Genomic DNA, 18042 nt, shown 5'->3' with positions numbered 1-18042 from the left:
AGAATATTACTAAACGGAGAGAGTATTACTAAACTGAGAGAATATTACTAAACTGAGAGAGTATTACTAAACTGAGAGAGTGTTACTAAACTGAGTGAAAATTACTCAACGGAGAGATTATTACTCAACTGAGAGAGTATTACTAAACTGAGAGAGTATTACTAAACTGAGAGAGTGTTGCTAGACTGAGATAGTATTACTAAACTGAGAGGATATAACTAAACTGAGACAGTTTTACTAAACTGAGAGAGTGTTACTAGACTGAGAGAATATTACTAGACTGAGAGAGTATTACTAAATTGAGAGAGTGTTACTAAACTGAGAGAGTATTACTAAACTGAGAGAGCTGAGAGAGTATTACAACACTGAGAGTATTACTAAACAGAGAGAATATTACTAAACTGTGAGAGTATTATTACACTGAGAGAGTATTACTAACCCGAGAGAGTATTACTAAACTGTGAGAGTATTACTAAACTGAGAGAGTATTACTAACCCGAGAGAGTATTACCAAACTGAGAGAGTATTACTAAACTGAGAGAGTATTACTAAACTGAGAGAGTATTACTAAACTGAGAGAGTATTACTCAACTGAGAGAGTATTACAAAACTGATAGAATATTACTAAACTGAGAGAGTATTACTACACTGAGAGAGTATTACTAAACTGAGAGAGTTTTACTAGACTGAGATAGTATTACTCAACTGAGAGAGTATTACTAAACTGAGAGAGTGTTACTAGACTGAGAGAGTATTACTAAACTTAGAGAATATTACTAAACTGAGAGAGTATTACTAAACTGAGGGAGTATTACTAAACCGAGAGAGTATTACTAAACTGAGAGAATATTACTAAACTGAGAGAGTATTACTAAACTGAGAGAAATGAGAGAATATTACTAAACTGAGAGAATATTACTAAACTGAGAGAGTATTACTAAACTGGGGGAGTATTACTAAACTGAGAGAGTATTACTAACCTGAGAGAGTATTACTAAACTGAGAGAATATTACTAAACGGTGAGAGTATTACTAAACTGAGAGAGTATTACTAACCCGAGAGAGTATTACTAAACTGAGAGAGTATTACTAAACTGAGAGAGTGTTACTAGACTGAGATAGTATTACTCAACTGAGAGAGTATTACTAAACTGAGAGAGTGTTACTACACTGAGAGAGTATTACTAAACTGAGAGAATATTACTAAACTGAGAGAGTATAACTAAACTGAGAGAGCTGAGAGAATATTACTAAACTGAGAGAATATTACTAAACTGAGAGAGTATTACTAAACTGAGAGAGTGTTACTAAACTGAGAGAGTGTTACTAGACTGAGAGAGTATTACTAAATTGAGAGAGTGTTACTAAACTGAGAGAGTATTACTAAACTGAGAGAGCTGAGAGAGTATTACAAGACTGAGAGAGTATTACTAAACAGAGAGAATATTACTAAACTGTGAGAGTATTATTAAACTGAGAGAGTATTACTAACCCGAGAGAGTATTACTAAACTGTGAGAGTATTACTAAACTGAGAGAGTATTACTAACCCGAGAGAGTATTACTAAACTGAGAGAGTATTACTAAACTGAGAGAGTATTACTCAACTGAGAGAGTATTACAAAACTGATAGAATATTACTAAACTGAGAGAATATTACTAAACTGAGAGAATATTACTAAACTGAGAGAGTATTACTACACTGAGAGAATATTACTAAACTGAGAGAGTATTACTAAACTGAGAGAGTGTTACTAGACTGAGAGAGTATTACTAAACTGAGAGAATATTACTAAACTGAGAGAGTATAACTAACCTGAGAGAGCTGAGAGAATATTACTAAACTGAGAGAATATTACTAAACTGAGAGAGTATTACTAAACTGAGAGAGTGTTACTAACCCGAGAGAGTATTACTAAACTGTGAGAGTATTACTAAACTGAGAGAGTATTACTAACCCGAGAGAGTATTACTAAACTGAGAGAGTATTACTAAACTGAGAGAGTATTACTCAACTGAGAGAGTATTACAAAACTGATAGAATATTACTCAACGGAGAGAGTGTTACTAGACTGAGAGAGTATTACTACACTGAGAGAGTATTACCAAACTGAGAGAATATTACTAAACTGAGAGAATATTACTAAACTGAGAGAATATTACTAAACTGAGAGAGTATTACTACACTGAGAGAATATTACTAAACTGAGAGAGTATTACTAAACTGAGAGAGTGTTACTAGACTGAGAGAGTATTACTAAACTGAGAGAATATTACTAAACTGAGAGAGTATAACTAACCTGAGAGAGCTGAGAGAATATTACTAAACTGAGAGAATATTACTAAACTGAGAGAGTATTACTAAACTGAGAGAGTGTTACTAAACTGAGAGAGTGTTACTAGACTGAGAGAGTATTACTAAATTGAGAGAGTGTTACTAAACTGAGAGAGTATTACTAAACTGAGAGAGCTGAGAGAGTATTACAAGACTGATAGAGTATTACTAAACTGAGAGAGTTTTACTAAACTGAGAAAGTACTACTAACCCGAGAGAGTATTACTAAACTGAGAGAGTATTACTAAACTGAGAGAGCTGAGAGAATATTACTAAACTGAGAGAGTATTACTAAACTGAGAGAATATTACTAAACTGAGAGAGTATTACTACACTGAGAGAGTATTACTAAACTGAGAGAGTTTTACTAGACTGAGATAGTATTACTAAACTGAGAGAGCATTACTAAACTGAGATAGTATTACTAGACTGAGAGAGTATTACTAAACTGAGAGAGTGTTACTAAACTGAGAGAGTGTTACTAGACTGAGAGAGTATTACTAAATTGAGAGAGTGTTACTAAACTGAGAGAGTATTACTAAACTGAGAGAGCTGAGAGAGTATTACAAGACTGAGAGAGTATTACTAAACTGAGAGAGTTTTACTAAACTGAGAAAGTACTACTAACCCGAGAGAGTATTACTAAACTGAGAGAGTATTACTAAACTGAGAGAGCTGAGAGAATATTACTAAACTGAAAAAGTATTACTAAACTGAGAGAATATTACTAAACTGAGAGAGTATTACTAAACTGAGGGAGTATTACTAAACCGAGAGAGTATTACTAAACTGAGAGAATATTACTAAACTGAGAGAGTATTACTAAACTGAGAGAAATGAGAGAATATTACTAAACTGAGAGAATATTACTAAACTGAGAGAGTATTACTAAACTGGGGGAGTATTACTAAACCGAGAGAGTATTACTAACCTGAGAGAGTATTACTAAACTGAGAGAATATTACTAAACGGTGAGAGTATTACTAAACTGAGAGAGTATTACTAACCCGAGAGAGTATTACTAAACTGAGAGAGTATTACTAAACTGAGAGAGTGTTACTAGACTGAGATAGTATTACTCAACTGAGAGAGTATTACTAAACTGAGAGAGTGTTACTAGACTGAGAGAGTATTACTAAACTGAGAGAATATTACTAAACTGAGAGAGTATAACTAAACTGAGAGAGCTGAGAGAATATTACTAAACTGAGAGAATATTACTAAACTGAGAGAGTATTACTAAACTGAGAGAGTGTTACTAAACTGAGAGAGTGTTACTAGACTGAGAGAGTATTACTAAATTGAGAGAGTGTTACTAAACTGAGAGAGTATTACTAAACTGAGAGAGCTGAGAGAGTATTACAAGACTGAGAGAGTATTACTAAACTGAGAGAGTTTTACTAAACTGAGAAAGTACTACTAACCCGAGAGAGTATTACTAAACTGAGAGAGTATTACTAAACTGAGAGAGCTGAGAGAATATTACTAAACTGAAAGAGTATTACTAAACTGAGAGAATATTACTAAACTGAGAGAGTATTACTAAACTGAGAGAGTATTACTAAACTGAGAGAGTTTTACTAGACTGAGATAGTATTACTCAACTGAGAGAGTATTACTAAACTGAGAGAGTGTTACTAGACTGAGAGAGTATTACTACACTTAGAGAATATTACTAAACTGACAGAGTATTACTAAACTGAGGGAGTATTACTAAACCGAGAGAGTATTACTAAACTGAGGGAGTATTACTAAACCGAGAGAGTATTGCAAAACTGAGAGAAATGAGAGAATATTACTAAACTGAGAGAATATTACTAAACTGAGAGAGTATTACTAAACTGAGGGAGTATTACTAAACCGAGAGAGTATTACTAACCTGAGAGAGAATTACTAAACTGAGAGAATATTACTAAACTGTGAGAGTATTACTAAACTGAGAGAGTATTACTAACCCGAGAGAGTATTACTAAACTGAGAGAGTATTACTAAATTGAGAGAGTGTTACTAGACTGAGATAGTATTACTCAACTGAGAGAGTATTACTAAACTGAGAGAGTGTTACTAGACTGAGAGAGTATTACTAAACTGAGAGAATATTACTAAACTGAGAGAGTATAACTAAACTGAGAGAGCTGAGAGAATATTACTAAACTGAGAGAATATTACTAAACTGAGAGAGTATTACTAAACTGAGAGAGTGTTACTACATTTAACATTTTTACATTTAAGTCATTTAGCAGACGCTCTTATCCAGAGCGACTACAAAATGGAAAGTTCGACATATTCGTCCTGGTCCCCCCGTGGGAATTGAACCCACAACCCTGGCGTTGCAAGCGCCATGCTCTACCAACTGAGCCACACGGGACCACAAAACTGAGAGAGTATATTACTAAACGGAGAGAATATTACTAAACGGAGAGAGTATTACTAAACTGAGAGAATATTACTAAACTGAGAGAGTATTACTAAACTGAGAGAGTGTTACTAAACTGAGTGAAAATTACTCAACGGAGAGATTATTACTCAACTGAGAGAGTATTACTAAACTGAGAGAGTATTACTAAACTGAGAGAGTGTTGCTAGACTGAGATAGTATTACTAAACTGAGAGGATATAACTAAACTGAGACAGTTTTACTAAACTGAGAGAGTGTTACTAGACTGAGAGAATATTACTAGACTGAGAGAGTATTACTAAATTGAGAGAGTGTTACTAAACTGAGAGAGTATTACTAAACTGAGAGAGCTGAGAGAGTATTACAACACTGAGAGTATTACTAAACAGAGAGAATATTACTAAACTGTGAGAGTATTATTACACTGAGAGAGTATTACTAACCCGAGAGAGTATTACTAAACTGTGAGAGTATTACTAAACTGAGAGAGTATTACTAACCCGAGAGAGTATTACCAAACTGAGAGAGTATTACTAAACTGAGAGAGTATTACTAAACTGAGAGAGTATTACTAAACTGAGAGAGTATTACTCAACTGAGAGAGTATTACAAAACTGATAGAATATTACTAAACTGAGAGAGTATTACTACACTGAGAGAGTATTACTAAACTGAGAGAGTTTTACTAGACTGAGATAGTATTACTCAACTGAGAGAGTATTACTAAACTGAGAGAGTGTTACTAGACTGAGAGAGTATTACTAAACTTAGAGAATATTACTAAACTGAGAGAGTATTACTAAACTGAGGGAGTATTACTAAACCGAGAGAGTATTACTAAACTGAGAGAATATTACTAAACTGAGAGAGTATTACTAAACTGAGAGAAATGAGAGAATATTACTAAACTGAGAGAATATTACTAAACTGAGAGAGTATTACTAAACTGGGGGAGTATTACTAAACTGAGAGAGTATTACTAACCTGAGAGAGTATTACTAAACTGAGAGAATATTACTAAACGGTGAGAGTATTACTAAACTGAGAGAGTATTACTAACCCGAGAGAGTATTACTAAACTGAGAGAGTATTACTAAACTGAGAGAGTGTTACTAGACTGAGATAGTATTACTCAACTGAGAGAGTATTACTAAACTGAGAGAGTGTTACTACACTGAGAGAGTATTACTAAACTGAGAGAATATTACTAAACTGAGAGAGTATAACTAAACTGAGAGAGCTGAGAGAATATTACTAAACTGAGAGAATATTACTAAACTGAGAGAGTATTACTAAACTGAGAGAGTGTTACTAAACTGAGAGAGTGTTACTAGACTGAGAGAGTATTACTAAATTGAGAGAGTGTTACTAAACTGAGAGAGTATTACTAAACTGAGAGAGCTGAGAGAGTATTACAAGACTGAGAGAGTATTACTAAACAGAGAGAATATTACTAAACTGTGAGAGTATTATTAAACTGAGAGAGTATTACTAACCCGAGAGAGTATTACTAAACTGTGAGAGTATTACTAAACTGAGAGAGTATTACTAACCCGAGAGAGTATTACTAAACTGAGAGAGTATTACTAAACTGAGAGAGTATTACTCAACTGAGAGAGTATTACAAAACTGATAGAATATTACTCAACGGAGAGAGTGTTACTAGACTGAGAGAGTATTACTAAACTGAGAGAGTATTACCAAACTGAGAGAATATTACTAAACTGAGAGAATATTACTAAACTGAGAGAATATTACTAAACTGAGAGAGTATTACTACACTGAGAGAATATTACTAAACTGAGAGAGTATTACTAAACTGAGAGAGTGTTACTAGACTGAGAGAGTATTACTAAACTGAGAGAATATTACTAAACTGAGAGAGTATAACTAACCTGAGAGAGCTGAGAGAATATTACTAAACTGAGAGAATATTACTAAACTGAGAGAGTATTACTAAACTGAGAGAGTGTTACTAACCCGAGAGAGTATTACTAAACTGTGAGAGTATTACTAAACTGAGAGAGTATTACTAACCCGAGAGAGTATTACTAAACTGAGAGAGTATTACTAAACTGAGAGAGTATTACTCAACTGAGAGAGTATTACAAAACTGATAGAATATTACTCAACGGAGAGAGTGTTACTAGACTGAGAGAGTATTACTACACTGAGAGAGTATTACCAAACTGAGAGAATATTACTAAACTGAGAGAATATTACTAAACTGAGAGAATATTACTAAACTGAGAGAGTATTACTACACTGAGAGAATATTACTAAACTGAGAGAGTATTACTAAACTGAGAGAGTGTTACTAGACTGAGAGAGTATTACTAAACTGAGAGAATATTACTAAACTGAGAGAGTATAACTAACCTGAGAGAGCTGAGAGAATATTACTAAACTGAGAGAATATTACTAAACTGAGAGAGTATTACTAAACTGAGAGAGTGTTACTAAACTGAGAGAGTGTTACTAGACTGAGAGAGTATTACTAAATTGAGAGAGTGTTACTAAACTGAGAGAGTATTACTAAACTGAGAGAGCTGAGAGAGTATTACAAGACTGATAGAGTATTACTAAACTGAGAGAGTTTTACTAAACTGAGAAAGTACTACTAACCCGAGAGAGTATTACTAAACTGAGAGAGTATTACTAAACTGAGAGAGCTGAGAGAATATTACTAAACTGAGAGAGTATTACTAAACTGAGAGAATATTACTAAACTGAGAGAGTATTACTACACTGAGAGAGTATTACTAAACTGAGAGAGTTTTACTAGACTGAGATAGTATTACTCAACTGAGAGAGTATTACTAAACTGAGAGAGTGTTACTAGACTGAGAGAGTATTACTAAACTTAGAGAATATTACTAAACTGAGAGAGTATTACTAAACTGAGGGAGTATTACTAAACCGAGAGAGTATTACTAAACTGAGAGAATATTACTAAACTGAGAGAGTATTACTAAACTGAGAGAAATGAGAGAATATTACTAAACTGAGAGAATATTACTAAACTGAGAGAGTATTACTAAACTGGGGGAGTATTACTAAACTGAGAGAGTATTACTAACCTGAGAGAGTATTACTAAACTGAGAGAATATTACTAAACGGTGAGAGTATTACTAAACTGAGAGAGTATTACTAACCCGAGAGAGTATTACTAAACTGAGAGAGTATTACTAAACTGAGAGAGTGTTACTAGACTGAGATAGTATTACTCAACTGAGAGAGTATTACTAAACTGAGAGAGTGTTACTACACTGAGAGAGTATTACTAAACTGAGAGAATATTACTAAACTGAGAGAGTATAACTAAACTGAGAGAGCTGAGAGAATATTACTAAACTGAGAGAATATTACTAAACTGAGAGAGTATTACTAAACTGAGAGAGTGTTACTAAACTGAGAGAGTGTTACTAGACTGAGAGAGTATTACTAAATTGAGAGAGTGTTACTAAACTGAGAGAGTATTACTAAACTGAGAGAGCTGAGAGAGTATTACAAGACTGAGAGAGTATTACTAAACAGAGAGAATATTACTAAACTGTGAGAGTATTATTAAACTGAGAGAGTATTACTAACCCGAGAGAGTATTACTAAACTGTGAGAGTATTACTAAACTGAGAGAGTATTACTAACCCGAGAGAGTATTACTAAACTGAGAGAGTATTACTAAACTGAGAGAGTATTACTCAACTGAGAGAGTATTACAAAACTGATAGAATATTACTCAACGGAGAGAGTGTTACTAGACTGAGAGAGTATTACTAAACTGAGAGAGTATTACCAAACTGAGAGAATATTACTAAACTGAGAGAATATTACTAAACTGAGAGAATATTACTAAACTGAGAGAGTATTACTACACTGAGAGAATATTACTAAACTGAGAGAGTATTACTAAACTGAGAGAGTGTTACTAGACTGAGAGAGTATTACTAAACTGAGAGAATATTACTAAACTGTGAGAGTATTACTAAACTGAGAGAGTATTACTAACCCGAGAGAGTATTACTAAACTGAGAGAGTATTACTAAACTGAGAGAGTGTTACTAGACTGAGATAGTATTACTCAACTGAGAGAGTATTACTAAACTGAGAGAGTGTTACTAGACTGAGAGAGTATTACTAAACTGAGAGAATATTACTAAACTGAGAGAGTATAACTAAACTGAGAGAGCTGAGAGAATATTACTAAACTGAGAGAATATTACTAAACTGAGAGAGTATTACTAAACTGAGAGAGTGTTACTAAACTGAGAGAGTGTTACTAGACTGAGAGAGTATTACTAAATTGAGAGAGTGTTACTAAACTGAGAGAGTATTACTAAACTGAGAGAGCTGAGAGAGTATTACAAGACTGAGAGAGTATTACTAAACTGAGAGAGTTTTACTAAACTGAGAAAGTACTACTAACCCGAGAGAGTATTACTAAACTGAGAGAGTATTACTAAACTGAGAGAGCTGAGAGAATATTACTAAACTGAAAAAGTATTACTAAACTGAGAGAATATTACTAAACTGAGAGAGTATTACTAAACTGAGGGAGTATTACTAAACCGAGAGAGTATTACTAAACTGAGAGAATATTACTAAACTGAGAGAGTATTACTAAACTGAGAGAAATGAGAGAATATTACTAAACTGAGAGAATATTACTAAACTGAGAGAGTATTACTAAACTGGGGGAGTATTACTAAACCGAGAGAGTATTACTAACCTGAGAGAGTATTACTAAACTGAGAGAATATTACTAAACGGTGAGAGTATTACTAAACTGAGAGAGTATTACTAACCCGAGAGAGTATTACTAAACTGAGAGAGTATTACTAAACTGAGAGAGTGTTACTAGACTGAGATAGTATTACTCAACTGAGAGAGTATTACTAAACTGAGAGAGTGTTACTAGACTGAGAGAGTATTACTAAACTGAGAGAATATTACTAAACTGAGAGAGTATAACTAAACTGAGAGAGCTGAGAGAATATTACTAAACTGAGAGAATATTACTAAACTGAGAGAGTATTACTAAACTGAGAGAGTGTTACTAAACTGAGAGAGTGTTACTAGACTGAGAGAGTATTACTAAATTGAGAGAGTGTTACTAAACTGAGAGAGTATTACTAAACTGAGAGAGCTGAGAGAGTATTACAAGACTGAGAGAGTATTACTAAACTGAGAGAGTTTTACTAAACTGAGAAAGTACTACTAACCCGAGAGAGTATTACTAAACTGAGAGAGTATTACTAAACTGAGAGAGCTGAGAGAATATTACTAAACTGAAAGAGTATTACTAAACTGAGAGAATATTACTAAACTGAGAGAGTATTACTAAACTGAGAGAGTATTACTAAACTGAGAGAGTTTTACTAGACTGAGATAGTATTACTCAACTGAGAGAGTATTACTAAACTGAGAGAGTGTTACTAGACTGAGAGAGTATTACTACACTTAGAGAATATTACTAAACTGACAGAGTATTACTAAACTGAGGGAGTATTACTAAACCGAGAGAGTATTACTAAACTGAGGGAGTATTACTAAACCGAGAGAGTATTGCAAAACTGAGAGAAATGAGAGAATATTACTAAACTGAGAGAATATTACTAAACTGAGAGAGTATTACTAAACTGAGGGAGTATTACTAAACCGAGAGAGTATTACTAACCTGAGAGAGAATTACTAAACTGAGAGAATATTACTAAACTGTGAGAGTATTACTAAACTGAGAGAGTATTACTAACCCGAGAGAGTATTACTAAACTGAGAGAGTATTACTAAATTGAGAGAGTGTTACTAGACTGAGATAGTATTACTCAACTGAGAGAGTATTACTAAACTGAGAGAGTGTTACTAGACTGAGAGAGTATTACTAAACTGAGAGAATATTACTAAACTGAGAGAGTATAACTAAACTGAGAGAGCTGAGAGAATATTACTAAACTGAGAGAATATTACTAAACTGAGAGAGTATTACTAAACTGAGAGAGTGTTACTACATTTAACATTTTTACATTTAAGTCATTTAGCAGACGCTCTTATCCAGAGCGACTACAAAATGGAAAGTTCGACATATTCGTCCTGGTCCCCCCGTGGGAATTGAACCCACAACCCTGGCGTTGCAAGCGCCATGCTCTACCAACTGAGCCACACGGGACCACAAAACTGAGAGAGTATATTACTAAACGGAGAGAATATTACTAAACGGAGAGAGTATTACTAAACTGAGAGAATATTACTAAACTGAGAGAGTATTACTAAACTGAGAGAGTGTTACTAAACTGAGTGAAAATTACTCAACGGAGAGATTATTACTCAACTGAGAGAGTATTACTAAACTGAGAGAGTATTACTAAACTGAGAGAGTGTTGCTAGACTGAGATAGTATTACTAAACTGAGAGGATATAACTAAACTGAGACAGTTTTACTAAACTGAGAGAGTGTTACTAGACTGAGAGAATATTACTAGACTGAGAGAGTATTACTAAATTGAGAGAGTGTTACTAAACTGAGAGAGTATTACTAAACTGAGAGAGCTGAGAGAGTATTACAACACTGAGAGTATTACTAAACAGAGAGAATATTACTAAACTGTGAGAGTATTATTACACTGAGAGAGTATTACTAACCCGAGAGAGTATTACTAAACTGTGAGAGTATTACTAAACTGAGAGAGTATTACTAACCCGAGAGAGTATTACCAAACTGAGAGAGTATTACTAAACTGAGAGAGTATTACTAAACTGAGAGAGTATTACTAAACTGAGAGAGTATTACTCAACTGAGAGAGTATTACAAAACTGATAGAATATTACTAAACTGAGAGAGTATTACTACACTGAGAGAGTATTACTAAACTGAGAGAGTTTTACTAGACTGAGATAGTATTACTCAACTGAGAGAGTATTACTAAACTGAGAGAGTGTTACTAGACTGAGAGAGTATTACTAAACTTAGAGAATATTACTAAACTGAGAGAGTATTACTAAACTGAGGGAGTATTACTAAACCGAGAGAGTATTACTAAACTGAGAGAATATTACTAAACTGAGAGAGTATTACTAAACTGAGAGAAATGAGAGAATATTACTAAACTGAGAGAATATTACTAAACTGAGAGAGTATTACTAAACTGGGGGAGTATTACTAAACTGAGAGAGTATTACTAACCTGAGAGAGTATTACTAAACTGAGAGAATATTACTAAACGGTGAGAGTATTACTAAACTGAGAGAGTATTACTAACCCGAGAGAGTATTACTAAACTGAGAGAGTATTACTAAACTGAGAGAGTGTTACTAGACTGAGATAGTATTACTCAACTGAGAGAGTATTACTAAACTGAGAGAGTGTTACTACACTGAGAGAGTATTACTAAACTGAGAGAATATTACTAAACTGAGAGAGTATAACTAAACTGAGAGAGCTGAGAGAATATTACTAAACTGAGAGAATATTACTAAACTGAGAGAGTATTACTAAACTGAGAGAGTGTTACTAAACTGAGAGAGTGTTACTAGACTGAGAGAGTATTACTAAATTGAGAGAGTGTTACTAAACTGAGAGAGTATTACTAAACTGAGAGAGCTGAGAGAGTATTACAAGACTGAGAGAGTATTACTAAACAGAGAGAATATTACTAAACTGTGAGAGTATTATTAAACTGAGAGAGTATTACTAACCCGAGAGAGTATTACTAAACTGTGAGAGTATTACTAAACTGAGAGAGTATTACTAACCCGAGAGAGTATTACTAAACTGAGAGAGTATTACTAAACTGAGAGAGTATTACTCAACTGAGAGAGTATTACAAAACTGATAGAATATTACTCAACGGAGAGAGTGTTACTAGACTGAGAGAGTATTACTAAACTGAGAGAGTATTACCAAACTGAGAGAATATTACTAAACTGAGAGAATATTACTAAACTGAGAGAATATTACTAAACTGAGAGAGTATTACTACACTGAGAGAATATTACTAAACTGAGAGAGTATTACTAAACTGAGAGAGTGTTACTAGACTGAGAGAGTATTACTAAACTGAGAGAATATTACTAAACTGAGAGAGTATAACTAACCTGAGAGAGCTGAGAGAATATTACTAAACTGAGAGAATATTACTAAACTGAGAGAGTATTACTAAACTGAGAGAGTGTTACTAACCCGAGAGAGTATTACTAAACTGTGAGAGTATTACTAAACTGAGAGAGTATTACTAACCCGAGAGAGTATTACTAAACTGAGAGAGTATTACTAAACTGAGAGAGTATTACTCAACTGAGAGAGTATTACAAAACTGATAGAATATTACTCAACGGAGAGAGTGTTACTAGACTGAGAGAGTATTACTACACTGAGAGAGTATTACCAAACTGAGAGAATATTACTAAACTGAGAGAATATTACTAAACTGAGAGAATATTACTAAACTGAGAGAGTATTACTACACTGAGAGAATATTACTAAACTGAGAGAGTATTACTAAACTGAGAGAGTGTTACTAGACTGAGAGAGTATTACTAAACTGAGAGAATATTACTAAACTGAGAGAGTATAACTAACCTGAGAGAGCTGAGAGAATATTACTAAACTGAGAGAATATTACTAAACTGAGAGAGTATTACTAAACTGAGAGAGTGTTACTAAACTGAGAGAGTGTTACTAGACTGAGAGAGTATTACTAAATTGAGAGAGTGTTACTAAACTGAGAGAGTATTACTAAACTGAGAGAGCTGAGAGAGTATTACAAGACTGATAGAGTATTACTAAACTGAGAGAGTTTTACTAAACTGAGAAAGTACTACTAACCCGAGAGAGTATTACTAAACTGAGAGAGTATTACTAAACTGAGAGAGCTGAGAGAATATTACTAAACTGAGAGAGTATTACTAAACTGAGAGAATATTACTAAACTGAGAGAGTATTACTACACTGAGAGAGTATTACTAAACTGAGAGAGTTTTACTAGACTGAGATAGTATTACTCAACTGAGAGAGTATTACTAAACTGAGAGAGTGTTACTAGACTGAGAGAGTATTACTAAACTTAGAGAATATTACTAAACTGAGAGAGTATTACTAAACTGAGGGAGTATTACTAAACCGAGAGAGTATTACTAAACTGAGAGAATATTACTAAACTGAGAGAGTATTACTAAACTGAGAGAAATGAGAGAATATTACTAAACTGAGAGAATATTACTAAACTGAGAGAGTATTACTAAACTGGGGGAGTATTACTAAACTGAGAGAGTATTACTAACCTGAGAGAGTATTACTAAACTGAGAGAATATTACTAAACGGTGAGAGTATTACTAAACTGAGAGAGTATTACTAACCCGAGAGAGTATTACTAAACTGAGAGAGTATTACTAAACTGAGAGAGTGTTACTAGACTGAGATAGTATTACTCAACTGAGAGAGTATTACTAAACTGAGAGAGTGTTACTACACTGAGAGAGTATTACTAAACTGAGAGAATATTACTAAACTGAGAGAGTATAACTAAACTGAGAGAGCTGAGAGAATATTACTAAACTGAGAGAATATTACTAAACTGAGAGAGTATTACTAAACTGAGAGAGTGTTACTAAACTGAGAGAGTGTTACTAGACTGAGAGAGTATTACTAAATTGAGAGAGTGTTACTAAACTGAGAGAGTATTACTAAACTGAGAGAGCTGAGAGAGTATTACAAGACTGAGAGAGTATTACTAAACAGAGAGAATATTACTAAACTGTGAGAGTATTATTAAACTGAGAGAGTATTACTAACCCGAGAGAGTATTACTAAACTGTGAGAGTATTACTAAACTGAGAGAGTATTACTAACCCGAGAGAGTATTACTAAACTGAGAGAGTATTACTAAACTGAGAGAGTATTACTCAACTGAGAGAGTATTACAAAACTGATAGAATATTACTCAACGGAGAGAGTGTTACTAGACTGAGAGAGTATTACTAAACTGAGAGAGTATTACCAAACTGAGAGAATATTACTAAACTGAGAGAATATTACTAAACTGAGAGAATATTACTAAACTGAGAGAGTATTACTACACTGAGAGAATATTACTAAACTGAGAGAGTATTACTAAACTGAGAGAGTGTTACTAGACTGAGAGAGTATTACTAAACTGAGAGAATATTACTAAACTGAGAGAGTATAACTAACCTGAGAGAGCTGAGAGAATATTACTAAACTGAGAGAATATTACTAAACTGAGAGAGTATTACTAAACTGAGAGAGTGTTACTAACCCGAGAGAGTATTACTAAACTGTGAGAGTATTACTAAACTGAGAGAGTATTACTAACCCGAGAGAGTATTACTAAACTGAGAGAGTATTACTAAACTGAGAGAGTATTACTCAACTGAGAGAGTATTACAAAACTGATAGAATATTACTCAACGGAGAGAGTGTTACTAGACTGAGAGAGTATTACTAAACTGAGAGAGTATTACCAAACTGAGAGAATATTACTAAACTGAGAGAATATTACTAAACTGAGAGAATATTACTAAACTGAGAGAGTATTACTACACTGAGAGAATATTACTAAACTGAGAGAGTATTACTAAACTGAGAGAGTGTTACTAGACTGAGAGAGTATTACTAAACTGAGAGAATATTACTAAACTGAGAGAGTATAACTAACCTGAGAGAGCTGAGAGAATATTACTAAACTGAGAGAATATTACTAAACTGAGAGAGTATTACTAAACTGAGAGAGTGTTACTAAACTGAGAGAGTGTTACTAGACTGAGAGAGTATTACTAAATTGAGAGAGTGTTACTAAACTGAGAGAGTATTACTAAACTGAGAGAGCTGAGAGAGTATTACAAGACTGAGAGAGTATTACTAAACTGAGAGAGTTTTACTAAACTGAGAAAGTACTACTAACCCGAGAGAGTATTACTAAACTGAGAGAGTATTACTAAACTGAGAGAGCTGAGAGAATATTACTAAACTGAGAGAGTATTACTAAACTGAGAGAATATTACTAAACTGAGAGAGTATTACTACACTGAGAGAGTATTACTAAACTGAGAGAGTTTTACTAGACTGAGATAGTATTACTCAACTGAGAGAGTATTACTAAACTGAGAGAGTGTTACTAGACTGAGAGAGTATTACTAAACTTAGAGAATATTACTAAACTGAGAGAGTATTACTAAACTGAGGGAGTATTACTAAACCGAGAGAGTATTACTAAACTGAGAGAATATTACTAAACTGAGAGAGTATTACTAAACTGAGAGAAATGAGAGAATATTACTAAACTGAGAGAATATTACTAAACTTAGAGAGTATTACTAAACTGGGGGAGTATTACTAAACTGAGAGAGTATTACTAACCTGAGAGAGTATTACTAAACTGAGAGAATATTACTAAACGGTGAGAGTATTACTAAACTGAGAGAGTATTACTAACCCGAGAGAGTATTACTAAACTGAGAGAGTATTACTAAACTGAGAGAGTGTTACTAGACTGAGATAGTATTACTCAACTGAGAGAGTATTACTAAACTGAGAGAGTGTTACTACACTGAGAGAGTATTACTAAACTGAGAGAATATTACTAAACTGAGAGAGTATAACTAAACTGAGAGAGCTGAGAGAATATTACTAAACTGAGAGAATATTACTAAACTGAGAGAGTATTACTAAACTGAGAGAGTGTTACTAAACTGAGAGAGTGTTACTAGACTGAGAGAGTATTACTAAATTGAGAGAGTGTTACTAAACTGAGAGAGTATTACTAAACTGAGAGAGCTGAGAGAGTATTACAAGACTGAGAGAGTATTACTAAACAGAGAGAATATTACTAAACTGTGAGAGTATTATTAAACTGAGAGAGTATTACTAACCCGAGAGAGTATTACTAAACTGTGAGAGTATTACTAAACTGAGAGAGTATTACTAACCCGAGAGAGTATTACTAAACTGAGAGAGTATTACTCAACTGAGAGAGTATTACAAAACTGATAGAATATTACTCAACGGAGAGAGTGTTACTAGACTGAGAGAGTATTACTAAACTGAGAGAGTATTACCAAACTGAGAGAATATTACTAAACTGAGAGAATATTACTAAACTGAGAGAATATTACTAAACTGAGAGAGTATTACTACACTGAGAGAATATTACTAAACTGAGAGAGTATTACTAAACTGAGAGAGTATTACTAAACTGAGAGAATATTACTAAACTGAGAGAGTATTACTAAACTGAGAGAGCTGAGAGAATATTACTAAACTGAGAGAATATTACTAAACTGAGAGAGTATTACTAAACTGGGGGAGTATTACTAAACCGAGAGAGTATTACTAACCTGAGAGAGTATTACTAAACTGAGAGAATATTACTAAACTGTGAGAGTATTACTAAACTGAGAGAGTATTACTAACCCGAGAGAGTATTACTAAACTGAGAGAGTATTACTAAACTGAGAGAGTGTTAATAGACTGAGATAGTATTACTCAACTGAGAGAGTATTACTAAACTGAGAGAGTGTTACTAGACTGAGAGAGTATTACTAAACTTAGAGAATATTACTAAACTGAGAGAGTATTATTAAACTGAGGGAGTATTACTAAACAAAGAGAGTATTACTAAACTGAGAGAATATTACTAAACAAAGAGAGTATTACTAAACTGAGAGAAATGAGAGAATATTACTAAACTGAGAGATTATTACTAAACTGAGAGAGTATTACTAAACTGAGGGAGTATTACTAAACCGAGAGAGTATTACTAACCTGAGAGAGTATTACTAAACTGAGAGTATATTACTAAACTGTGAGAGTATTACTAAACTGAGAGAGTAATACTAACCCGAGAGAGTATTACTAAACTGAGAGAGTATTACTAAACTGAGAGAGTGTTACTAGACTGAGATAGTATTACTCAACTGAGAGAGTATTACTAAACTGAGAGAGTGTTACTACACTGAGAGAGTATTACTAAACTGAGAGAATATTACTAAACTGAGAGTGTATAACTAAACTGAGAGAGCTGAGAGAATATTACTAAACTGTAAGAATATTACTAAACTGAGAGAGTATTACTAAACTGAGAGAGTGTTACTAAACTGAGAGAGTGTTACTAGACTGAGAGAGTATTACTAAATTGAGAGAGTGTTACTAAACTGAGAGAGTATTACTAAACTGAGAGAGCTGAGAGAGTATTACAAGACTGAGAGAGTATTACTAAACTGAGAGAGTTTTACTAAACTGAGAAAGTACTACTAACCCGAGAGAGTATTACTAAACTGAGAGAGTATTACTAAACT

At 33.6% G+C, this 18042-nt stretch overlaps 2 non-coding genes across 2 annotated transcripts; both read right to left on the bottom strand.

Moving 5' to 3' along the window:
• Positions 1–4627: 4627 nt before the first annotated feature.
• trnaa-ugc (transfer RNA alanine (anticodon UGC)) lies at positions 4628–4704 on the bottom strand. The gene has a single exon. It is a non-coding gene; the product is annotated as a tRNA-Ala (tRNA).
• Positions 4705–10824: 6120 nt separating this feature from the next.
• trnaa-ugc (transfer RNA alanine (anticodon UGC)) lies at positions 10825–10901 on the bottom strand. The gene has a single exon. It is a non-coding gene; the product is annotated as a tRNA-Ala (tRNA).
• Between the last annotated feature and the right edge of the window lie 7141 nt (positions 10902–18042).

This window comes from Salvelinus alpinus, chromosome 3 (genome assembly GCF_045679555.1).
Source record: "Salvelinus alpinus chromosome 3, SLU_Salpinus.1, whole genome shotgun sequence".
NCBI lineage: Eukaryota > Metazoa > Chordata > Actinopteri > Salmoniformes > Salmonidae > Salvelinus > Salvelinus alpinus.
Note: the sequence above shows the minus strand (reverse complement) of the source record. Positions and strands in the feature narration are given on the sequence as shown.